This window comes from Dromaius novaehollandiae, chromosome 3 (assembly GCF_036370855.1).
Source record: "Dromaius novaehollandiae isolate bDroNov1 chromosome 3, bDroNov1.hap1, whole genome shotgun sequence".
NCBI classification, from domain to species: domain Eukaryota; kingdom Metazoa; phylum Chordata; class Aves; order Casuariiformes; family Dromaiidae; genus Dromaius; species Dromaius novaehollandiae.
The window spans coordinates 121,922,500-121,950,094 of NC_088100.1; the positions used below are offsets into that span (position 1 = coordinate 121,922,500).

The window sequence follows — 27,595 nt, forward strand, 5'->3', positions numbered from 1 at the left end:
CTGTGCAAAAAAGCACCTTTCCTAAAAAACAAACAAACAAAAAACCCCCAACACTTTATGTGGGGAACAGAACAAGAAAGACAGTTTCTATTTTCCCCTGTATATTTTTGGGAAGCTGACAGAAAGTAGTGATTTAAATCAATCATTTAAATCAGCAAGCAGCATATCTGAATTACCAACAGTGATTTTAGGCTATATTTTGCATTTTTCCTACCTCTCTTTTTTGACATGGTTGATTATTGTTGGTTGTGCAATCCACCATTACTCACTGGAGGACATACTGTATCTACCATCATTTATTTAAGTAGTATTACAGCAATTATGAGACATAATTATTTTTTTCTGTATTTGAAAAAAGTAAAAAACAAATCTGGGATTGATTAAGACCTTGATATTTACTTACTGTTAGTATCAAGCTGTATTTGCATGGGTGGTAGACATAAATTCAAAAGCATCAAGAAAAGCAGCTTAGAGTCACCTAGTTTTATAAAAGCATTTTGTGAATTTGCACTTGGTTGATTGATTGAATAAAAAAGAGTTTTAAATGAAGAAATTGAAAACAGTGGTTTTGTTTACCATGTTCTCCAAAATTTTAGATGTGTAGTTCTCTCCCCTAGCACCTCACTTTTATTCATAGGAACACAAAGGCAAGACAAGGTGCTTTTTCAGTTTGCAATCAATTTCTCAGCGATGACTGAGCTAATCACTGAAATGAAACAGTTGAATAACCTGAACCACAGAAAATACTCTCTGGGCCTCTGTGAAAAAGACTATTGTCAGAAGTTTCATGAGCTTCTCAGCAAGGACTGAACTAGTTCTTTAGTGCATTATTACTGTTATGGAGAAAGTTGACTGCATTTACAGTTTCCAGCAAACATGCACTTCCTCTGTATTTAGTATCTGACGTAAATTATGTTACCAGCTGTCCTCAGTTTCCATCTTAATAAACCAGGATTATTTTTAAAAGGTAAGGGGGGAATTTAAGTTTTAAAAGTCACCTGCAAGTTAAAAAAATCCCCCCACTCCAGGAATTAAAGAGGGAGAGGTAAAAACACCATCCACCAGAGTGCATCTTACTAAAAAACAAAAACTGACAAACAAAAAACCCTAAACAAGTAAAGGAGGGGCAGAGAAGGATGCTCTTGTCCCAGGGAGCTCAGATGAACAAACCCTTTCCCAGGGATATGTTCTCATCACTGGTGGCATTTCAAAGAAAACAAGAAAAGCAGCGTGAGCCACAGAAAAGCACAGGAATGCAAAGCCTAGCGTAAAGGACAGAGTGGGACAGGAACTGAGCCATACCTGTGGGAAGAAAACAAAAGGGATCTACACAGCATACTCTACAGTAGTCCTTCAACAAAACTGTCAACAGGGGGACCTTTCGAAAGGCATTCTTCTCTCAGAGTTGAAGGAACAGACCAAAATTGTCATGTAGTCTCCTTCTCTCAAAGGCTCTTTGTTGACTCCCAGAAGACTTCTCTACTTTCATAAGCACAGGCTCCTTAATGAAACCAGTGGAAGTCACAAAAATGAGACCAATGGCAGTTTTTTATGATTCTGATTCAGCAAAGCAGACACATGGAAATAAATTCATGCCAGTGATTATTTACACTGACGTTAATGAAACCAGTCCCACAAATAACATTGAATGATGTTCAACAAATCAAATCCTCTACCTCTAAAATCATCAATTGAAGAAAACACATTAAAAGGCCTATTCTAGAACCTCTGAGTAAAATATCTTTTGTTGTCTGTAAGAGTAGTTGATATATATTTTATTTACTCCACAATGATTAAAACCATTATGAATATTTGCCTACTTTAAAATAAGGTCTCAGGAAGAACAACCCTGCTCCCAAAAGAGTTGGAAACAAAATATTTGTCAGCTTTGGGTTAAGTAACTCTACTGAGAGCACAGAGATTTACTGACAATGACATTTCTGTACTTTTTTCCTACAGCCTACAAATAAATTGTAGAGGGAAGATGGCTGGGCATGTGAACAATATGTCCTAATAAAGTTTCATAAAGTACTGGTGTTGCAACAAAATCAGTTTACAAGCAAAGTATATGTCTGCATATATCTATCATAAAACTTGACATCTGTTCTCTCTTAAACTCTAATCTGACAGAGACACTAAATGTGTACATTATTCCATTTAAAGAATCAAAAGATAATCATTTATCAGCATGTTATCAAAAACAAACGTAATTTTTACTCAGGAAATATGCCTCTGTTCTTTTCACCCAAGAGAAACAACTTAATACAAGAAACTTTTATACAAAACTTACAATTGTAACTAAAGCAAAAGAATATATAATGTTGTACTTGGTCCAGTTTTAAATACATATGAAGCATGTCTCAGTGACCTATAAAACAGTATTTAAAAAATGAAAAATGAAAATATATGTTTACAAATATGAGTTTTCTTCATAAAATATTTTTATTATTTGAGCACTTATTTGAGCTGCATAGTAAGCAGCAGCAGCCAAATAATGCAGAAGAGCTACTATTCATCCTTATGAAACACAAATTTTCCATTAATTGCTTTTGCTAAGTTCCCAAACTAAAAAAGAAAACTGTATCTCATTAACACTGGCAAACTTCCATGCTCTCCCACTTTCCAAAACTTAAACGACTAATATGGGAAGAACAAGGGTAGAGCTTCTTCTGGAATAAAATAAAAATAACAGCAACAGAAAAATAAAAAAAAAATCCTGAATTTTAGAGCAAAAAAGTGTTACAGTTCACTAAAATAAAAATCCTTCCAGGCCTGAACTACAGTTCAATTGAACTGTGAATAAACAAAATGTGCAATTCCTTATGGCTACATGCATAGTAGTGTTAGGAGTAAGCTATTCCGTAGCAGCTAACACCTCAAAACCTCTTCCTGAGCTGGAACATGCTCCTGCTTTCCATATGTACTTTGTCTTCTTTACATAGCTTTAAACTAGGATTACAAACCAGAAAAAGTAAAGAAGTGGTTAGGGCGTATCTAAGTTTGCTTTAATCAAGCAAGCTAGCTGCTGTAACAACAGCTTCCTAAAACACACAGCCTTCAGTGCAGATCCGCAACCCAAGTCTGATCCCAATGACCACATTCATTAGAGGTCATTGGCAACCCCACTGTGCAGACCTTTGGGCTCACACAGCCATTGCTAAAGTTCTTATTACTATCTGTCTGCTATCACTGCGCCTTGATCCAAGAAAAATTAAAGTCCACATGTGTCTGTCTGTGAGGCGATCCCATCACCTAATGGCAATGCAGGCACAACTTTGGACATTTAGTTTGGGATCAGGAAGTACAATGGGTTCAACAGAAGAGCTATTTCATTTTCTGTTTTTCTTTTCTTGGAACCCAAAATTAGGTTTTCATGTATTTTAGAAGGGTATCTCCATATATGCATGCATATAGCAATATAGCTACTATATAAGCAAGTATTCAGATACACTGTTTATATATACACATATCTATATGCAGATGTGCTGGTCAGATAGACAGAGAGATAGTTACAGATAGACATAAAACTGGCTATATCTTTCCTTCTCCCTCCTGGAATTATGCATTTGTGGTCAAGCAGGACAACATATTACTTGCATAACATGGGGGGAGGGGGAAAGGGCAGCAGGGGGGAAAAACAAGTTTTTTTAATTTTTGATTTTTTAATTTTTTCCTGTTTATAGCCTGTTTTTCACTGCTAAAGCATGTTTTTATGCACTAGAGCAACTTTTTTTTAAAAAAAAGTCATATGGACACACTCACGTCATGAAAGAGTTGGCATTTTTAGTTATATATGCACAGCAGAGAGCTGAATGTCAGTCCAAGAGATGCATTTACTTAAAAATAAGTAAATATCAAGAATTTAAGACTTTCACCCCTCTGACTTGCCTTTACTGTGCACACTTCAGTATTGATCTGAAGCACATTTATATGGTCAGAGACTTCATTTTTCTTAAGCCATGAGCAAAAAAAAAAGTAGCATAGGAAAGGATTTTTACACACTGCCTTAGTGCAGTACCCACTAGTCACGTAGGAAGCAGCAAGGAAGAGCGCTGACCTGCGGTCCAAAGCTTTACCAACCTTCCTCCCCTCTGCCCTTGTACAGGCCCCATTAATGAAGAGTACAGACAGTTGCACAATACATGTTTTAAGAATGGCTAGCAGTTAACTAAGAAAATGTTTGGATTTATAATTTGAAGACTTTTTTTTCTGGTAAAGAGAATATTGTGTTTTCAAGTGGTTTGGCTTTGTTTCTACAGCCAGCCTTATCTTCCTTGTCTCTACATGTTGATTGTCTTTTTGCCCTTTCACAAAATAAAAACAGGTCTACACAGCAGCTACTAAGGTACAGCTGTGGAAAATATTCCACTGTCACCGAGCTGAACAGCCTACTCCTGAGTTCACTCTGCAAACTTGCCTCCGGGTGTATCACATGGCTGGACAGCTGTCAGCCTGTGAGTCTTCCTTTATTCGCTACCATTTCACTGTACTTTGACTCCCTTCGACCCAAAGATGTGGTATTTGCACACATCTCTTTCTTTGAAAATAATGCCTACATAAATTACTTCAAGTTACGTTCAGAATAACTAACCATCTGTAAATCCTATAGTACACAGCTCCTTGTGGCAATTTGGGACTAAGGGATCCCAAGCCTTCTTGCTATTCAAACATACAGCTCGCATTTTGGATCAATGAACTGGCTCATTTGCTGTCACTGTGAACTGACCAGCTAAAGTTCTAAAAGATAATTATCTTTTTCTTCTTATGAGTCACAAGCTGCACTACATACACAAGGATACACAATCTAAGCAAAGAAAAAAAAGAATTTCAGTTCATTTTTATGACAGCAAAGAATTGCCTTCATAAACAGATATACGATATAACTTAGTCTAAATTCTTTGGGGAAGGAACTGTTTTTCTTGTCTGTGTTCCCAGAGTATAATAGGGCTCCTAAACCATGAACGAAGCTCCTAGTGCTACCATAAAATACACAAATATTCCATGTTCTTGATATTGTTAAAATGAATTTATCAAAGAAATAGTTTCTTTTTCACAAGCAAAGAGACCACCTTATGGAATACAATCAACTGGAAATAATTGAATCAATGTCCGACTACAGTCAAAAGTAACACAGTATTGCTGAAAAACCATTAGATTTAGGATTATTGGGTTTATTTTGAAACTGTAGCAGCCATATGCTTCCTGTGTAAAAGGTCTGTGCCAGGGACTATGAGACAAGGTCCCTTCAGGATCCCAACCCTCCATATTGTGGAACCAGCTCCACCATCAGCATCACCTGAAACTCCACAGAACTCTCTAAAGCAATGCAGGCTCCCCCCCAGATTCAAGTACTTAGAGTAGTTTTGACTTCTTTGTGGTGGTGTTAGCACCATATCTTCAACTGCCATCACTAAAGAACTAGAGTATTATTGCTTAAAAAAGAAAAAAGGTTGAAATCCTTTCCTTTCAATACATTTCCTCATGACCATAATGCAAAAGCAGACATTTTGCTTTAAAAAGGGAAACCTTATAGTTTGGAAGGCAGGGGGGGAATCTTTCACCCACTTTTTTTTTTTTTTTTTTTTTTTTTTTAAACTTTACATTCCCTTTTCCATCCTTAAAAATAATGAATTTCTAACAGTTGATTTGAGATTTTTTTTCTTTTTTTAATGGCATGGTAAAGCCTAGCCCTCGCACCTCATTTTTCAGAATTTTATATCCCTCTAATCCATGAATTTGACACAGCTGCCATGCTCCTTCACCTCTACACTACAACTCTGCCAAACCATTTCATCTCTTTACTACCTTGGCCCACAAGCATCTTCAGTTTGCCTTTGTTGCTGTCCCTTACTCCCAGATTGCTGTTTCCCTGGCCCTAGGGCACTAACTAGCTTTTTTTCAGAAGGGAGCCAGGCCTAGTTGGATGCCTGCAGGCTAACAGAAAAGGGAGAGAGAGCTAGGAGGAGCTTCTGGTGTTCCAGTTATTCATGTCTCAGTTCTTCTGTCACAGAAGTACCTAGAAGGCTCTGCTTTGCTTTAAATAGGCTATTTGCTATGTCACTACCTATGCAAATTCAAATCACCTCATCTTTGCTAGCAAAATACAACTGGAGGGTCATGAAAGGGAAAGAAAATTCTTTCCAAAGGAAAAATGACTTTTCTGTATCACAATACTAATGCTGTTTACCTCAGGATAAGAGAATGAAGCCCAAAGCAAGCAACACACTGAAAAACTAAGCATTACTCTTTTTAACCAAATAAAGCTCCTTCTTGCCCCCAGTGACTGCAAACTCCAGGCCTGTAAACTAGCTGCTGACCTAGGTGGGAATACCACCCTTCCTGTAGTTGAGTCCAGTGCAAGAGCAGTAGGATCGAACATGAGTTTCACTCTGTATCATGTCACTGTAATAACAGCGTAATATACAACTGCAAAAGTCTAGGGATTTAATCTCATAAATACAATCTGAGCTCCAATCATCTTATTTACATAATTCTTTAATAAAATTAATGTAAAAATGCTTTCAAGGGGAAGTCAATACCTTGGTCATGCAAATATTCACCAAGTCAGGCAAGATTAATTTCACTCTCCCCTACAATGTACTAAAACAGTCACAGATAATGGAACATAAACAACCAAGATAATAGGAAAAAGTAGTCCATCTTATATCTAAACTGAAACTGCCCTAAAATATCTTATACAATTATTATAAGCCATTCATAACCCCACTCAATACCAAGTTTCAGCATCTCACACGTCTGATTCTACAGCAAGTCAAATGCAAACTTCATCTTTTCCCTGAGGATATCTTGGTCAAGGAGGGATTTTATTCTGTAGTCTTTAAGTGCCCTAGAACTGATACGTATATGTTAATGGAACAATATATAAAGTCACCTCAAAGGCAACTGGTTTAAAATTGCAATCCCATCCCCTACAGATGGGATGTAGGGTGACAAGTTAATTTAAAATTAGATTCCTGGATATAGTGCACACCTGATAATTGAGGGAAGTAGGAGGAGGGAGAAGAAGGTTATTGTTCTATATTTGAAAAGGTGAATCCCTCCTTCAACAGAGGAGGGGAGGAAGGAAATCTAGAATCATATTGCAGTGGAAGTCTAGCTGTCTGATCACAAGGATTTCTGAACAGCTGCAGAGGTTGGGGATGGATGTGTCAGTGCTCGTGCCTTTTCACTACGGGCAAAATTCACCCAAGCTTAGGAAGGCCGTTGGGCAGTCTCTGGGGGAGTAGAGAAGGACCGCCAAACAAAGTCTTAAACAACCCAGCACATGCTCTTCCCCTGCCTTCTCCCTCTCCTGCCCTTTCCACGAGGGAGGGCAGCAGAAATTCACGGAGGCGCTAGCGCTGTAATCCCCACTGCTGCTCAGACCTGCCCATGGGCCACGACGGGGAACGGCCCCTCCAGCCAGCGACAGCCCCGCAGCACAGAGGCGATGCACCCGCTCTGACGCCCGGCTCCCTGCCACCGCACAGCGCAGCCTTGCCTCCGAGGCACCCCAACCACCCCCCACACGCTGCTGAATTTCACACCCATAGCCCATGCAGAAACCTCAGTCCTCCCCCAACGTTTCACACCAACGGCACCTACCACAACAACAGAGAGAACAGAAAGCTTACCACCATGTTACGCGCTCTGCATACTGACAGCAAACACTGGGAAGATCCCACAAACAGAATGACTTGGGGAAGGAACAGAGACCCTGCAGAGCATTTCCCCAGGGTACCAAGGAATACCAAGATTTTGCTTTTCCTGAATCTGCAAGGCCAGAGGGCTTGGTGGTGTGAGTAACACAGCATTGCTGCAGACTGTATTCCTACCCATAGCAATTATCATTTGTGGAAAGCCAATCACGTGTGTGGCAAAACAAAACACTAAAAGGAAGCAAGAAATATTTAGCTTTAACTTGACAGCCAGCCATGTATTACTGCTCAGGGAAGCCACAGACAGCACAGAGAAAATGAGCAGAGAACACAGTTACAGTAGCTTCCTATTTTAATGACTGTTCTAATTGCTGACATTCAATTATTCATACACAGTTACACATTTCTATTGTGCCAGAAGCACTGTAGGGGCTTTGAAGTTGGAATTGCCATGCTGTACTTAAAAGTATTTTGTTTGTCTTAAACATTACTTAGGCAAATACTTGTGTATGAATTATCTAGAAACATACAAGGCAGCGCGAGTGTTAGGCACACTAGGAAGCAAGCCTATCTGCCCAGGTGAAAGTAGTGTGCGCAAACACACATTGTTCTAGCTCCCAAAGCTCCAGCATTTTCCCTTGCAATTTAAAAGAACTCCACATACAGTTACCAAGAAGGTAAATATGCAAGCTGGACCACACATCTTCAGAGATGCTTCATGACTAAGAGAAAGCAGAGGCTCCAGTTTACTTTGTTTCTTAGAAAAAAACCAAATAAATCTATACATGAAGCTCAAAGAAAACATCCATCACAAACCCGGAACACGTAACAGAACTGAAATCAAATGGCAACTATCTTGGTATCTCCCTTTTTCCACTTCTACAAAAGAGTCAACCTAAAAGCACAGTAATGTAATAATGCTCCAGTTTGGCAAAAATATATATATATATATGCCATGCCATAAAAGACCTATTATTAGATTTGTCACTGTTCTATTTGTCTTCAATGTCTTTCCTAATAAAACTTGGAGGAATGAAGGGTGATACAATGATTCTTAAAACTTTGTGTAAACAACAAAAAAAGGCTGTCCCCATTTATTGTTAAAAATGGAATTAAGCACTATGTCAAGATTAAATAACAACTAAAATTGTTTAGGATGGCGGCTGTGTCTATGTTGACCTTACCTTTCACTGATTGAGAATTTTCCATATGATAAATAGGAAATAGCTTACAGGACACAAAGCTGATTCACTCTTCTTTCTAATCTCAGCTTGTACAATAAACATTATGGACAGCCTCCAAAAGGTTTTCCTTCCTTTTGTCTTCTCCTGCATTATCAGAGGGTAATTTAAGTGATGCCAAATTAAGCTTCTTCAAATACTTACCATGAAACTACTGAAATGCTACGCAGACAATCACAATCATTTATCCAAACTGCCTTTATGATAGCAATTAACTGACTACAGTTCTTTCTGTTAGTAAAACTCACAGTACATTTTTCTTACACATTAGCTAAAGATTATTTGGAACAACTTTTCAGCCTTTTTTCTTTAATTACCACATAGACCTCAGCAGCTCTGTGTCCGAAGTGCCCCGTGATAAGAAAACGTGCATCTTGAACAACATACTCCAAGTCTGCACTGTTGCTATGGAAGAAAGCAAAGAAACTGAGGAAAGGAGAAATAGCTGACATATTCTCCCTGGCATTTGCATCTATCAGCAAAGGGACAGCAAGTGCAAAGGAAATGGTCAGAGCATCACAAATCCCCCCAGAGCCCTCATCCACACATGCACAGTTGTGATGCTGCAGTCTTAAGAAAAGAGATCACTGGTCATGAGCACAGCATATTACAGAGCACTCTGGGGGACCAAAGAACAGACACTTGCATTTCTAAGATTCCTGCTAACGCTAACACCTGGCGTTCACTTCCAGCGAAGTGGAAGATTCAGATATCACACCCTCTCTCTTTATCCTCACCACCTCTGTCTCAGTTCGACCAGCTCCCAGCCTTTCTGTTCAGCAAACTACCCATGCTGCTGGCCTCACTTTTCCCCACATAACACTCAACCAACACTACATCTCCAGAAAAGGTCCTCTCGTCCTGTCTCTGTTTGTGTGGGTGTCTCTGTTTTTCTTCTCAACTACCCCTATTTACAATTTCCACATATTTGTGCTTTTAAATACTCAGCAGTCTGCCTTCTGGCTCCCCACTTCCTCCTCACTTACAGCCTCCAAACGCCTGCAGACACTGCGCACAGAAGAGAACCCCCAGCTCCGGTAACAAATTTCTTTGTGCAAGGGTGCTCTTCTCCTGATGTACATACCAGGCTCCTTCCAAGACCAGCATTTATTCCTCCCATCAGTGAGCATCACTGAGTACCATTTTCAATCCCTTAACCTGACATAATCAAATACATATGGTTTTGCCTGTGTAACAGAAATTGAACTTCAGACTATTCACCAAAGATTAAAAAGCTCTCAATTTTAAGTTTGGTGTGTTCTGTTTTGATTTCTAAGAGAGAATAATCATTAGCAGAAAAAAAAAAAAAGTGGTATTTCCTCTACTGTTTGCACAAAATAGTACACTCCACTAAGATTGAGATGCAAACTGGCTAGACTATGCACCAAAAAAATATGTACCTTTAATATCAGTACATGAAAATCAAAAAGCTAGAGTCAAAATATACAGGTTTCTCTTTTTTTAAAAAGAAAAAAAATTTAGCTGGTACTGGCAAACAAATCTTGTTTCATTGCTGCTCTAGTGGGTGCGGTACATAGTTTACGTCTTCAGAAACAAAACCAAAAAAAAAGGAACACATGATTCTTAGGACTTCTGCAGGAACTCTGTTTCGCTGTCCTTTAATTTAGCTTCAAACAGTGACTACTGTGGTTCAACACATCTATCCCAGCAACTCCAACAAATGTTTACATATGTGCTGCTCTATCATGTTAACTCTTAGCAGTTGTACAGCAGTGCTGAATTCACTGAAACCCTGGGAGCTTTTTTAACATTTTACATAATTCTGCAGAATGCAAATTCATATACTTGAAATACACTATGGAAAAGAACTGTACTGAGAAAGGGCTGAACAGCAACTTACACAGCAGCCATGGACTGCGCGTGGTCAGTAAAAACAACAGACAAAAATACATTCACAATGAAAGGTATGTTATCCATGAAATGGTCAGGGACTAGGTTCATTAGCACTAGCCTAATGGTAACATAGAATTAGCCAGTATTAAATTAGTTTTTAACTTTGGCAGCCAATGCACTTAAACAGGCACAGCCAGCGAAATCTAGCATCCCAAACTGGAAGAGCAATGTTCCCATTCTCATTAGAAGGATCAGGATTTTCATCTGTTGCCTCAGTAACAAATAAATATAGTATTTGATTTTTCACTCTGTATATGGTCTCAGTACCATTTTGCAGAACAGGGAAAGAAGTGGCCATGTCATCTACTTAGTTCAGCTGCATGCAAAAACCTTGTCTTTACTCAACTATTGAATTAAGACTTACCAGAGAAGCCACAGGGAAGGAATTTATTTCTGTCCTACTGCACATGCATAGAAAGCAAACAAAATCTCATTCTTCACAAATCTCAGCCTAATCAAAGGGCATGACATACCTTCCTCCTTAATTTTTAGTTTTGTGCAGTTTGATTTTTTTTGTTTGTTTGTTTGTTTACAAAGGGCTTACATTCAGGAAGAATATCTAAAGATGCATTGGAAATACTCGCTGTTTCAGAGCCTGGAATGATTCATTTTACTGAAGCAAGGAAAATGAAATCAATACAGAAGGATTAGGATCATATTCTTAAACCCCTTTGGTCTACTTCTGATTCTGAAGCTAGCCAAAAAAAAAAAAAAAAAAAAGGGTAACAACATGCATAGAGTTTCTTGGCATTGAAATGCCATGAGATCTTTTTTACTAGCAACAAAAAATTTCTGTAAAGAGGCAAAGAGTAAAAATACATTCAGAAATGCTAGTTTAAAGTTATTGACCACAGCAGCAACCAGTTTCAGGGCAGCCTCAGGGTTCTGTTTTTAAAAAAAAAAAAAAAAAAAAAAAAAAAAAGCTGACTATAAGTACGTTTCTCACCACACAAACCTTCATAATACCATACACAGAAAATTAAAATAACATTTTGAGACATAAACACTTCTTCAGATCTTCAAAGAAATGGAATTATTAATTTGGCATGTTAAAATTTGCACTGACCCATGACCCATTGCTCTTGTTTTCCCAAGGACTGTTTTTAATACAATTTTTTTAATATCAGCTTGCAGATGAATAAATAAAACTTTTTAGTTTTTTAAACTGCTCAATGTAATTACAGTAAGTACATCCACTCTCACCTACCTAAAAAACAAAGTAATTGTTCAGCTAAGAAACAAGAATAATAATGGTTTTGATCACTGTATCATCACACCAAAGTGTGATGGTTGTATTTGGATACTTGGTTTTCCTAGCTTTTTTTTAATGTTAGAGCAATCGGTGTGCAAAAGGGAAAGCTGAGTGCAAAAGCACTTCAAAACTACCTCACAGTACCTGCAGAGATCCTGGCTTCACTGTGCTAACTTGTCTACTAACGGGGGGGAGACATTTCCTTGAAGACTTAAGGGGTGGAAAAGCAGAAAAACATGATTTGAGCAGTCCAACATCAGCCACTGAACACAGCTGACCTACTCCTGCATCTCAGACAAATGCTGTCTCCACTGGACCCATCTGTTGATGGATTTCAAAGGGACTACATGATGGGAACAAAAGCAGAGCAGTACAAGAAATAAATATGCTTATGGGAACACATATATATGAGATACATAAGCACCACAATAAAGTATTACTTGCAAAACAATAACCAAAATACTGCCGTTATCAAAAGTTGTGCAGGCTACACAATCTGCCACAGGAGCTGCAAGACCTGGTCAAAGGCCCCCATCACTAGTTTTCCCAACTGCATGGAATAAAACAAAATGAAACATGAAAGAGATATCTCAAAAAAAAAAAAAAAAAAAAAAACCTAGTTGGTTCCTCCCTTAAAGCCCATTAACGTGAATGGAAAAAGCCTGCTGATTTCAGCAGGCTGTATAGCAAACCCCTAAATAAGGATCTTTCTTCCTTTTATTTCACACCAGAGAAGACTCAACTGATAAGAAATGTTTTAGCACCTGTAAAGTATCCTGGCTGGCAAGTTGTCCAGGGATTAGAACTATTAAAGACTATTCAGGCTCTGTTCCTTAAATCTGATCCTACTCCACTAAACTGATTGGATTTTTTTTTCCCTCAACTGTGAGAAGGATGTGATAGCTAAATTTACAGAACTAGCAATACTCTGAAAACACAGAGCCTCAGAGAGAAAAGAGAGCTCATGAAAAATAAACCTTATGGGATTATCAATTAAGATATTTTAGCTTCCAAACTTAAAATAAATGGAAAATATGTCATATGAACCTCTGTAGATATTCAATCATTTTATTTTTATTATATTGAGACCCATAATTGTACCTGGAAGGAAGGAAAAACTGGATCACTTTGTCCCCATTGGTCTAAAAGCACAAGTACCATCAAGAGACATACCTGACTCACTGGCAGTGGGAGCAGCAATGAGACCTGTATTAGCAAGCTTCATAGGAAAAAAAATAATTAGGACAGTAAGAAAAAATACATAGGAACTAATTGTTCTCATAGCTATGAAATATAAATCCATATCATTTAGAAAGTTCAATGAAATGATGCTTGAGTAAGGAGTTCTGCACCTGGGCAACTGTAAATACTGTCATATATATTACACTACATATACTAAAAAAAAACGCTTTTTAACTTTATCTTCACACCTGTGCCTGATATTTAAAATTTAGGATTTGGGCGGGGGGGGGAATTTTTGATTCTTATATTCATGATCGTAGGATGCAGTTTGTATATAACATTCAGAAAACAGAATCATTTACTGAATCTTGTTCAGATAAGTTTAAGTTTGACAAATTTGCCTTTATCCCTTCCATACATATAAAAATAACCAGCTACACAGAAATAGCATAAGAAATAGCTTGACTGGAGTTAATAGTGAACCCTAAAAGTGAGGTGTTAATGCACTGAAAGAGAGTAGCTTACCTATGAGGAAAACTGAATTAAAACCAGCAAGCAGAGACTGAAGGCAACCTATGAAAGTTACTCTGAAACCTAAGTATAAACAGCAAGCAGAGACTAAGGGTGACATATGATAACTGGAACATGAAAAAAACAAACAAAAGACGACGCACAGGACCAAACCAAACATGGCAATTTTTTTTGAAAACTATTCCTCCTGACTTAAGCACTTAATATTATGCATCTACCACAACCGACAATGAAAAAATCCACACACATACACACACACAAAAATCAAAACAGAAATGTTTACAGGAGGAAATAATCAAGATTCAAGTTCCAGCCTACCAACATTTTGCTTCCATCCCGCTCTTTATTTTTAAGTGTAAACAACTGCACCAGAGTGCAGGTAATATGTGCATAAATGTTTGCATGAGAAAGGCCTTGCTGTTACTGCTTTTTGAAAAACAGTTATGAAGGAATGATCTTACAACAGACATTTTATGAAGATGGTGTTGCTATAAGCCTAATGGCTGCATGGAGCAAAACAATACCTTCAATAAAGCAGAAGCCAGCAGCTTTCTTAATACAGCTCACAAAATCAGTGTATGCAGATTTCTACCAACCCCTATTTTGATTTCCATAAATGTCAGTATTCCTTACTTCCAGCTCATCTAAGAAGACTAAAAAACCATTTGCATCTCTATTTTGAAATAAAGCTTATAGAAAAGACTTCACTGAAAAAAATGATAACATTTTAAATATTAACATGTATAATTAAAAAATATTTCTAGGCTTAAAAAAATGAGATGAGTACATCTAAGCTATTTATTTCATTCCTTTTTCTGCCTTTTCAAAATATATTGCAAAACATGCATACCTGATTCAGCCAGACATCTAAGGGGAACTGACATGGTGTAGCAAACATTTTGTTTATCAGAGACATTTATAATTCAATTTGAGGACATTTGCAAATGTTAGCTTTCAGACTGCCCTCTTAATGGGTTCTTTGACAACTCAGTTGATGCACAGTAACCGCGGGTATATTAGGATAATCAGTCTCAGGAGTAAAGTATTCCATCTAGGCTTTTACTAATGTTTTAACCTAAAAATTACAAAAAGAAAAAAACATTTAATGTAACACAGACCTTCTGGTTCAAAGAAAATCTGTCTGGTGGACACTTGCATGTTACAAAGTGAGAAAACACAGTATCAAATAAATTCTAGGTAATTATAATCTGAAGATGTGTTCTGCTGGTTTGAAAAGTTCTGGATGGTTTAGTTGCTTCTGTCTTTAAAGCGAACTGCAGATGTTCAATTTTTCTCAAAGGAGCAAAGGAAATATTTTGGTTTTTATCTGAAAAAAAAATTAAGATTGCTTTTAAATTCTGTAGGTTTTGGCTAAAGATTGTGCCATGAAAACATGCTGTATGGTAATTACAGAGACAAAAACTAAATTCTTTGATCCAAGTGAGCGCTTGACTCTTACTTTTGAAAACAAATGCAGGCTATTTAGTGCTACCTCTGCAAAGCAATTCAAAGCAATTATACCATCAAGATGTAGGGATGATGATCCCTGCACACTACAATATTGGGGTCAATTAACCAGACACTGTGGTCTGCATCAAATAAACTTGGTGGGTCAAATAACTTCTGATCATCCAAAACCAACTGCAGACTATCTCAAATTGATGCCCAAAAGAACTCCACGCGGATTTACTGTCCGGCTAACTATAACTTGGAGTGGACTACATTTCTGCAGACCTCATCAGCAGTTGAAAGTTACCTCTCATATGAAAATTATCTGCATGGATCATCTCAACATCATGAACGCACAAGACAGTTGACAAGGTTTAGACATCCACCTCCCACTGTCCCCAGTGGCTGGAAGAGCATCAACATCCTCTTAAAACATCCACCCTAAGATTTGGGCCAACAACTGCAAGGATTATTGGTGAAGCTGCAATTGAATTGGAAATGGCTTAGGACTTAGCAGGAAGGGAGAGTTAAACCTCCAGACTGCTCATCAGTAATCAGCATGGCTTGCAGCATGCACTGAACTGTGTATTAGCTATCATAGGGAATGCCTTTGACAGAAAAAAGTTCTGCACTCTAGATCCCCAATTTGTGCTTACCCAATCTGATCCCTCCTCAGCCCTAGGTTTAAGGCTCTCCCGATGGCACTGTATCAGTACATGGACTCTTTCTTTAAGAATCCAGACATTTATAAAAATCTAGTCTCCGGTGGTCAATATACACTGCACAGGCATCCTTTCCACAGCTTTTCAAAAGCAAGAAGAGAAAGAACACCTCAAAGCTTGATATTTCTGCTGGAAGGAGAACAACATGAAATTTATATATATTCAGCCTTTCTTCAAAACTGTGAGGTTGATGCACTGGCCCAGGTTTGTATGTGGCTATCCATCAGCAAGAGAGGCAACGACCTTCCTGCCACCGGCCAAAAATAATGCAAGATTCCAGCAGCTGTGCAGGACTAGCACCCACTGCCTTTGTTATCCTACGTTATCTGGCTGCAGCTAAGAAAGGCAAGCCCTACCTTTTGATTTTTAAGACTTTTCAAATGTCCTTAGCAGAGAGTGATTTTTATATCCCTTATTTCCTAGTTAGGTTCTACCTCTTTTCTGCTTCTCAGTCTTGTAGCTTTTCCTCCCACTATATAGTAAAAAGGAATCAGCATAGGGAAGTTGTGAAAATGAATTAATGTTTCTGAAATATCTCCAAATCAAAAATGCCCACGGAAGTATTATCGTGTAATTTCTGCATACGAATATTGAACATCTTTTATAGCACAAAACGTTGCTGCTAGAGATATACCTTTATACAGAGCTTACTTTCTCAGACAACTCAAATCCTTCCATTTCCAAACACTCACTACGACACTCATTAACATACGTGATCAAGTCCAAAATAGCGTGGTAGGCCAGCTCAACTTCACAGCTGTCACCAATAAGATGCAATATATGCTGCTTAGCGTTTTCAATCTGACAATAAAAATTCACTTCTGGCATCTATACATAACTGAAAAGGACTAAAAAAAAAAAAAGTGTATACCCAACCCAGTCCATCTTTAACTACCATGTACGTGCAATCTGCATCCTGGGTATGTGTGGGCTGTTACCCTAGATCCTTTCATTAGGCCACAGATTGCATATGCAGAAGTAACAGAAGCTCTGCAGTGCTATTTGACAGTATAATATCTATTTTTTTAAACACTATTTAATAGGTGTTCATAATAATTTATTATTTTATATGACTTCTACACATCTTTAGCAAAGACTCTAAATGTATTAAACCATACTGTGGAATTCCAAATAAAATGCATAGGCATTTCCAAATGGCACAACATAGTGTTTTTTGCAATCCTGGACTCATTAAAAAAGATATTAACTTCAAAGGGAAAAAGGTGGACTAAAAGGCTTTTAAAATTGATTCCTTTTTAAAAAAACAGTTCAAGATCCTCAAATCACTACGAGAAGTCATATACAAACTTAAAAAGCAAAGGAGAGGATTTCCTTTTTACATTTCTGTAAAGGGACAAAATGTAATACTAATTTTTTTCCACAGTAAGAAAAATCTAAGAGGACTTCCAAGCTATTAAACCTTCCAGTGGATCATTTGTGTTATGAGTTATTAGCATAATTGGGGGCACACTTTATTCTGACCTTTGCAAAACTTTCATTTCCCAAATGTGATAGATACAAAGTGCTTTTATAATACCAATAACGATTATTTCCTATGGGAAGCTACCAATTATAAGCTGTCAAAAAAAGGTATATCGGATATACGTTGAGAAACCAAACACACCTACCAACAGTTAGACTAATTAAAGCTATTCTTCAAATATTAATAAAGCTTTTCGCTTCCATAAAATATAACCTGCACATTTTAGTTCAACTGCATCCTTGTCAGGTCATTCATTCAACACTAATAAATAGTTGACTACTGTTTAAATAGAGCATTTATGCTGAACGTTCACCTTTCCCTGGCAATAAACCAGCACATGTGGGAAGCTGTTTTAACACTGAACCACTTGACTCAAGTTCATATTATTTATATCAAGTCACATCAAGTGCCAGCAAAAATACACAGATATAGAAACAAATCCCTTGGGTTCTAAACACAAGTCTTAAAACTAGGGGGAGAGGGCAGAGGAGGAGGCAGCAACAAGGATCACATATAAGGATAAGCAATAAAGTGTCTAATACTGCATGGTTTGGTTTCACAATACTGACTGCAGTATATTCTGCTGAGGTCACAAGTGCAAGAGGTAGCGGAGTCCACAGCCTCTTCTCCCGCTCTTCTCTCACCGGCTGTCTTGCACGACCAGCTGCCCAGGTTCAGTAGCTACAACGCACCTCCGAGAAACAGAGAGACAGAAAGGGTACGGCCAGACGAAATTCCCGAACGTGCTACCCTGACAGATCAGAGGACAAGACAACCAGTATGCCCTCAGCTAGCCAGAGGTGTGCCCAACCGCTCTATCGCTGCACATGCTACGTGGGCACATTAAGCACGTCAGAGAAGGAATGCTCCTTTCAGCCTTTTTTAGTGACACAGGCTTCAGGTATCTTGTTTGCAAAGCTGTTACAAGCACTGAAACTAGACCACACAGAAACAGGGAAGCCTTCTGGAAAATGCAGTCCTAGGAGACACTGCAAATACAGTCTCTTCATAGGTAGCCCTGGCTTTTTAAAGCTCTCTCTGGATCCCACTGGATACACAGATATAGTTGGTAGGTTGCAGAATCTTACCAAGGAGAAGAGAACAAAAGGAAACTCCACTAAGAAATATTCAGGACACAACCATGTACTCCCACACTGCAGAATATGCTCCAGCTCTTACTGATTAGCCATTTTGTACAATACTGCTTTAACTATGTTACCTCATACTTAAAGGCATTTGCTGTTTTACCTTTGCTTTGGTCATCATAATTTTAAAGTAACTTCTTAGGATGTGATTCCCATTTATGCTCCTGCCACTTTGCAATACCTTTTCAAGATGAAATGGACATTAAAGTGAATGAAAAAGCATTTTACTTTATCTTCACAGCATCTGTAGATTAACACAGGAAAGGTGAATGACAAGAAATCTGATCCCTAACTGCACATGACATTAGAAAATACTGCATGCCGATGTGTCAATGACAAAAAGAGGAAAGCTTTCAATTTTCTAAGATAAATAAATAAATAAATCCCCAGTTCACTGATTATTTATGTACATAATTTATGTTCTATGCAGCAAATTGCCTAATTAAGGTATGGAGGGAAAAGGCCACTTTCTGAATAGACACTTAAACCAACAAAAGAGATCATTTAAAATCAGACAAGGAAGTTCATCTACCAGGCTCTCCAGAATATCCTGCTAGGTGCTTATCTGCATCCATAAAAACAAAAATGGTTATATAAAGGCAGGCCATAAAAGCTAGAGGCTGCAGAGAAAAAGCTGACAAGTTTTCAGGCACGCAGACCCAAGGCAACCTGTAGACAGACTCGTACACCCACATGTTTTTCTGTTTTTCCCATACAACACAGAAATGTATTATTTGGTCTGATAAAAGAGACTACATCTAATTACAAATTCCACCTTGCTTAGGTCCAATACAACTGTAGCCAAATATCATGCTGGACGTGAAACCTTCATTCTCAAAGAGCTAAGACAGGCAGAACAGCTTTTTGAAAGGAAATACGGGCACAAACTTCAAATTCAGGAAACTCGCATTCTAATTCATCTGGGCCACTAACCTCTCACAGGACTTCGGCATTAAAGAATACTGGATCTGCCTTTCAGAGAAGGAGTTAAATAGCTACACAGGTAAGCCTCAATGTGTGTGTGTGGGGGGGGGGAACCTCACATGCCTTAGTAGGAGAAGTTAAAAAACTAATTTAAATAGTTTTCAAAGAGAAAGGTTCAGAAACAACTTGGTCAGTCTCCGAGCACCAATATGAGGCAGCCATTCCCAAACATCCTGCTGGAAAAGACTTACAGAATTGAAAGAGCGTGCTGCTCAGCCTAGATAAATTCAGACCAAATACAAGGCACAAATATTTTAATAGCCACGGTAACTGGCTTTTCTCCTCCCACACGTCCTCTGAAGAAAGACAGAGTAACTTTATTAAAATGTAGCTTAGCTCAAAGTGAGGTGTAAGGTGAAAAAGTGACTGAATGAAGTTTTGTCAGACTGGACAATCACTTTGCACACAAACACCAGAAACTGCACAAACAGGAGCTGTGTATGCACATCTGGCCATCTCAGCCTGATTTAATGAAGTGAAGCACTGCTTCCTTTACATGAGAAGAGTCTGATCTTGTAAGAAGACCATTTACGAAAATACTCGCTGTGAAACAAGTGTAAATGGTCAAATTCTTCCAGATGTAAAAGTGCCTGAGAAAAGGACTCTGCAGATCTTGAAAAGCAGTCTATGCATTAGCAGGAATTACACTTAACATCTACAGCAGCTCCAAAGATAGGTTCCCAACTGCTAGGTCAGACTGCAAAAGATCTCCTAACAATCTTTTTTACAATCCAGATTTTCAAAGTCTGCTACGGATCAAACAGCAAAAAGTACAGTTATGAAATCTAAGTAGATTTGCTCTCTACTTTTCTCTGTAATGTTTAATAAGGCTTATTAATTTTGAAAAGAAGAAACAACAGTTAAAAATATAAACAACTGGAAAGTGGAATGTGTGCTGTTAAGCAATAAACAACACTCCATATTTCTCTGTCTTTCCCCTTGTTTTACACAAAATAACTAGACAGAAGTCTCATCACTCCACATACTGTAACTTTCAAAACTTGGCAAAACAACTCTTGCACATTGTGTTTCAGATCCAATAACTCAATACGTGCTTCAAAGATCTGGCAGCAGTTCTTTTGAGAGTTATTTCCTACTTTGCTGGCTTATGCAACCTGTCGAGTCTGAAAATTTACACTTAGAAGATTAAGAGGATGTATGCAGAGAAAAAGGAAATCATAATAACCACAATAATTATAAATGAAATTTTGAATGCAAATTTGATTTGCCACACAGACATTTGCATTGCCTGCAAGGAGTCATTCTGATGCAGAGCAGCAAATGCCATATTCTCAGATTCCATTTTTCACAGATACTGCAATAAAAAAAAGGATTATTTTCAGGAAAACAACTGCCCATAGGGCAGACTCTGTACCTATTTCACACACGTTCCTGGTTCTCTAATGCAATAGTCATTTTAAGAGTAACAAGATTACAACAGATAAGATATGAACACGAGAACAAAAAGCAGGTTCAGACAAAGCCACAAGATGATATCGAGTTTTGCCTTCGATTACAATCTATTTACTTAAACACTCAACCAAACATCTCTATTCTAAACCTGACCGCTAACCTAATTAGAGAAAACATCACTGAAAATTTCCAGTTTGGGTGTTCAGAAAAGTTGGAAATACTGTGAGGAAAAAAAACTCCTTTCCAAATACAAAGTATTTTCTGGCAGTAATGAGGTAATTTTCTTTTTGGCTTCACCAGAAAGCAGTAAGTTCTAAAGCTGAACATACTGTTCATGTGGTATAGGAATACGCATCTATTTAAAAGAAAAATCTGCTAGGCAAATAATCTTGGCATTTCAATAGCAGGGCTTGGTAGATGGTTTCAACTGGAGAAGAGTCTGAAATGGATAAAACATTTAATACAAACTCGGCCATGCGCATGATCTCGCTTCCTCTCCCACCACATGCTCATTGCCTATATGTCACTGTTGTATTATTGCCTATCCCTCCTTCTGTATCTTGCTTCTTCTATTTTGCAGCTCTCCCTACACCTTTCAGACTGTTCTGCCTATTCTTTCACCCCGTTTCTCTTTCTCATATGCTTGGCCCCAGCTGAGATCAGCAGCAAAACTCCCACTGACTTCACTGCAAAGGGATCCCTTGGGAACACAGGAATGTCACCTGCCATCTCTGACCCCTTCCTGGGTAGTAAATTGAATTGGCTCCTGGAGGAAACCAGATCACAAGTGTCCCATCAAACTAATCAGCAGGAGTATTTGTGGAATATGAGTGGAGAGGGTTGGATAGAAAGGAGTGGAGGAAGCTATTCCCCTTCCAGTTTCTCATCCTAAAATTAGATGGTATGACTCTATGTGAAAGCTGAAGGGCAGCGATGGCAGGGGTCAGAGATGGCAGGTGACATTCCTGTGTTCCCAAGGGATCCCTTTGCAGTGAAGTCAGTGGGAGTTTTGCTGCTGATCTCAGCTGGGGCCAAGCATATGAGAAAGAGAAACGGGGTGAAAGAATAGGCCTCTAAATGTCTTACCTCTTCCAAGTAAATTATATGATGACTAGAAGGTTCTAACAGACAGACTAGATCAGATCCCAGGCCTGTCTAGTTCAGTAATACCTCAGATGCCAGGACCAGATGCTTTAGATGAAGGCATCAGAATCTCACAGTAGGCAGTTATGGGATAATCTGTCCCCCCACATTAGATCTCTTGCTGACCTCTGCTAGTCAGAGACGACCTTATGCAATGAAAAATAAGGTTAAATATTTCATTTTTCTATTACTAATTATAGTAATCATATGGTTATAAAGAACACCCAAAATCTTCAAGAGCCTTCATTATTTTTCCCCCTTTTTCTGCATTAGAACATCTGGAGACTGAAAGATTCCAACCTTGAAAATGGCAGAGTACATCCAACTCTCATCTCGCATGGTCACAAGTAGTTTGAAGCTGTAGTCTGGTAAACTTCAGTAATCCTCTCCAGAAGTCCACTAGTCACTCATTCCTTCCCCACTAACCTCCACTCTGCCAGCACAAATGAAAACTGATTCAGCTGAAAAATAACCTTTTGTAACTGTATTCAGCAGGTCCATTTTCAGCCAGATCAGTTCCCTGATAAAATTCACTTGTCAATTACACAGGCTTTTGGTGTGACCTGCAAGTGAGGTTGGGGACTACTTTCTTTAGCAGCAGTGTCAGTTTAAATGTACACGAAACTATGAGAACCAGACAACTGAGACAGTAACTACTGCTATAAATTATCTGCATGCTTTTGTCACCACTTGCTTTTTAGTTCGGATAGCTCTCCTTTCTCTCTGAAGCAACTATCTTTCTCATTCTGAGACTTCTCCCCTTTTACCAGTATGCATTTTCTGCTCCTTCCATGCTCACCTTTCCCCTCAAAAATGTCTATCCATCGCTGGACTTTGCTGTAATTAAACAAAACAGTCTTTGAAAGGAAAGTATGAAGAATACAAGATCACAAACAGCAGGAAATGTTTGGAAAACAATGCTTCATCTGGATGCAGCAAGCTTTATTTACTTTTCTTTTGCCTCTCTATTTTTGTTTTATACTGTTGACTCCAAGTTTTAATGACAGAAGATATTTTAAGCATTCCTGACCTAGAAATGCGCTAAGAATAAGAGAATTTTTTTGTAAAGAAAACATTGTCCATCCAAAGGGTAATTCAGAATATACTCCACCTAAGCTAGCTATGCACATTGCTTATGAACAGCAGATAGCTTATTAGACCTAAAGAACTCAATTTCCAGGAGCCAGTGGTAATATGCATAAAGACCCACATGGTCTGTAGATGCAATGGACCTGATTAGAAGAACAGTAGTAGGATTCATGGACATAACAGATCTGCAAATCAAAATGCAGCTGAAATGGAAAATATCCACACAAAAAATCTTAATTGCTGGGGGATATCAGGAACAAGGAAGAAGCTATCCATTTTTATGAGGGAGACAAAGTCTAAAGCTAGGATTAAAAATCTCTGTATTTTGAGAATAACAAAGTGAGCAAATTGGCAGGGGTTGCACTAGTCTCCAGTAAGAAGTCAACTTCTCTTCTTTAGTCTCCCCTACAAAGTGTCACTTCCATTTTGGGAGTGGTTACCATGTCCCATAGAATGGCCAGGAAGCAAATCCATTAGGGCTAAAATCCATCTTCAATTACATCAGTGTTTACATGGATAAACTGTGCAGGTACGACAATGGAGTTACTGTAGACCCACTGTGGCATAAGGAAATAAGCCCAAAATATTTGTGATCTTAACAAAAAGACTAAACAGAAAAAGTTCTTGAGGTTTTGGCCTTAAGTCCAGACAGTAACCAGTGTAACATCACAAATTACAGTATATGATTCTTACAATTATGCTGGTGTGCAAAACACTACATTAACAGTGTTTGTGCTTGCATTTACAGTACTTTCAGTTACAGGAAGATGTCTGTGGCTATTCAACACTATTTTTGAGGCCCCAGAAATGTGAATGAGTTGTCATCCAAATCTGCCAAGTATTCCCTCAACTGTTAAAGCAAAATAGTAGTTGTTTCAGCTATAAAAATCAGATTCAAATAAAGCTCACTGTAACGTATAACTTGGAGTGAGGAAAGTGATACAGTTCTTTGAGATTGCTAGACGTTTTCAAAGGACCAGAAGCGCTGGAAAGAAGCAGACGTTTTAAAGCTATGAGATGCATCAAATACATAATAACACCTTGAAATCATGCATCTTTTTGGTCAATATGCCATTTTATATCCCCCTCTCACATAAACAAAGGACTTGGTTGACTTTTTAATGTTTGGAGAGTTGAGAAATATATTCAGTAAATCTCATATTGACTGCAGATAGGAAGAGAAGACATAGCATGCTAAGCTTCAACAATTTTAAGAACCTCGGTTTTAGAGGAGCCAGTAGACACTTCTATTTTGGCAACACAATAGGAAGCAGAAAACCTTACCGACTGGATGCTTCAGTGATCTTTCATGACCCTCTAGTATACAAGACAGAGTTGCATCATTTCACTCCTACCTCCTATCAACCTTGGGGTTGAGCCATCCTGCCCTTTGCCCCCGTCCCCAGAGTCCATCAGCGCACACTTCAGCCATGCAGCCCCCTTGGCAAACAGGTCCGAGCTGGCACGTACAGAAGGGTGGACAAAAGCTCTTTATGTGCCATGGGGGGGACACAGCTGCCAGTCTCTCTCTGCATGTCTGTCTCATTACCTACGCCACAAGGACTGCTACCCTGAAGGAATTTGCCAGTACCCCACTATCCTTAACATAAAAAAGAAAAGAAATTGCTTCATTTTTCTTATTTATCTTATTCTTATCTTAGTTCTTTTTTTTCTTTTTTTTTTTTAAATGAACACTAAATGCAGACAGCACAGCTGCAGAGTATACAGAAACAGGTAAAAAGAAACAAAAGAAAGCCTTACACACAAATAAACGTACCTAACACTTTAGCTGTTAATATTCCTGCTCTCCTTTCGTCATTCTAGATAACAGGCCGTTAGATGTCCACAAGCCCTGGGAATCATATTAAGGGAAGATGATTTAGTAGTGGGAACACTGTCTTATTTTTAAAATCCAGTCCACCTTTTGTCATGGCTACAATCTGCATCTTTCCATTCCTTCACCTTCATTCAGTCAGGAAGGCATTTCAACTTCTTCCTCGAACTGTTGTCTGACCCCCTGGTTTGGATACATTAGTGTTCCTTGGGCACAGCCAGATTCAGCTACTGCCTGCCTGTAGGGTAAACGGTCAGCTAACGACTACTCCAGTGCTTGGCTAAATCCTAGACAGGACATTAGCAGAATGTTCTTCTCCGCCAGGCTGGACTATGCCCCAAAGCCCAGAGCAAGGCCTTTCCACATTGTGAAGCTCCTATTTTGTACAAACCTGTACTTTTTTTAAAAATCACAATGTACACAGTTACATAAGTAGGATTAGTGCAGGCAGCACTTAATTGAGTCTCAACACAAGATACAGTGATAACCAAGAATCACTTTGTGGCTGACAATGAGGTTGGGGTAAATGCTTTTCTTAGCTCCACATCTGAAAGACACACTGGTGCACAGGTGCCCGAACAAGAGCATAGGTAATTTAATCAAGTGTATACAAGCCAAATGATCCCACTATGCCTTTTGCTCTATAAAAATTCTGCATGTCTAACCTGTAAAAACATCACAGAGATCTTATTTCACCTCCATAAAAATCAACTGAAGTTTGGTGATGAAAAAATAAAAAGTCATTGAGATAATCGTGAAGATCAATACGTTCTTTTAATTATTATTCTAGTCAGGAATGCCCAGTAAACACCATCAGCTTCACATTATAGACTTTGGTGGGGGTTCAGTAGTCTTTTCTTCCAACAATGTCAGGGAAGCCATAGTTTATAAAGAAATTTTTCCTTGGTTAGTTCTCTCTTCAGCCCAACCTCTTTCAGAGTAGGAAAACGGGCAAAGTTCCTCCATCTGTTGGCAGCATCATTATATGTAATGATGTTCAGTGATACAGGTGGCACCTACACATTTGCGCATCACCATGTAAACAGAAAGTATCTACAGAGACACACTGGCTGACCTCACCTCCTAAGGAGATATGGTCTAGAACCACACACTGTAGTAAAACGGACAATAATGCACGATGGTCTCACTTGACCTTTAATAGTGTGATGTTTTAGCATACTTGCCACCCAAAAACCCACCTGCCTTTCCAGGCATCCCTAAGGCAACTAGTATTAACTGCAGCACACTGCTCACAAACCCTAAGATTTGACTGTATGAATTGTGACTGCCAGGAACTATTTCTGCTTTGTTTTTTCCTTTCTTGTTATTGAGTCAAATTCTCTTCATATTTACTTTATGTCAATTCACAAGTTCTGGAATTTGCTTATTCTTTGTTCCAAATTTTTCTAAAGTCTTTGACTTTCAAGATATTGCATGAAACCTACAACATACACCTGTGTATGCTATGTTAAAATGGTTAAAAACGGGTCTAAGTGTGAAGTGAAAAGCAGTTTCCCTAACTTCCTTTACCTATCTCCAAAGTTAATAGCTTTTCCCATTATGTAGTGTTTTGTTTTGAAAGTATGCAAGACACTCAAAAGCAATAAATAGCTAATCAGAATAAGGTAAACCAATTCATCCCCTACTTTTCTTTACTTAGTCTAACAAATGAGCCAATTACCCCTGCAGTTGCATCAATGGTGTGATATGGTTCTGAATCTCCAGTAAGAGTCCTATTGCTTACACCTGGGCAAGAAGTTAGTACCATCTGTTTTTTCAGACTTTTGCTCTAAGGATATATTTACTGTAGTTTCTATTTCATGAGAAAGCTATTTCTGGCCAACATAGCTTTAATTTTTTTTTAATTATTTTAACAAACTGCACTTGTGCCCACAGGAGAATTATTTTAATCACTGACAAACAAACAAATTGATTGTGATAGAACACTAGGTCACAGTGCAACAAGTTTCCCAAATTCTCGTGGTACAGCACAGGGACAAACCAACTATGAAAAAGTAAAAAAAACAGGGAAACAGGAATGCTTTTTTAATGACTATACATAGGTAAAGCATTGCCTACAACCACTGCACTATTACTTCCAATTCTAAAACTCTAGATGACCAGGGCCACCACATCCTTTGGACATTGCTGACTTTTCTTCACTGAAGTTTTCCCACAATGGATCCCTCCGTTGAAGAGCTCCCATCTACAATCAGAATCCTCATCTAAGAAATCATCTCAGATCATATCAGAGAATTCTCGTATAGATTTAGATACTTTTATATAAACAACAACAAAAAGTAAATACACTATCTCTCTAAAGCCATTTACAGAAATTTCAGTAGAAAGAACAGTGAATAAAGTTCTACGCTCTACTTACATGTGCAGCTCTGTTCCTATGCACTAAGGTGATGGGCATCAAGGGACTCATTTAAGCTAAATGGATTGGCTTGACCAATGGGGCAATGCGCCATCTCAGCTGGTCTCCTATGACTCAGGATTGGCAGCACTCAGGATTGGTGACAAACTGGCAACTGCCAGAACATCCCTTTTTG

The 27,595-nt window shown here is 38.4% G+C and overlaps 1 protein-coding gene across 11 annotated transcripts in view; it reads right to left on the reverse strand.

Moving 5' to 3' along the window:
* The window catches only part of PLCB4 (phospholipase C beta 4), a 216,200-nt gene that overhangs the window by 166,285 nt on the left and 22,320 nt on the right, over window positions 1-27,595 (reverse strand). For 4 of the 11 annotated variants that reach the window (XM_064510008.1, XM_064510004.1, XM_026094648.2 and 1 more), the window contains one exon: window positions 24,984-25,058. The exons of the other annotated variants lie outside the window; for them this stretch is intronic. The gene's annotated coding sequence lies outside the window, so the exon portion shown is untranslated. The remainder of the gene's footprint in view (window positions 1-24,983; window positions 25,059-27,595) is intronic. 11 annotated transcript variants of the gene reach the window in all.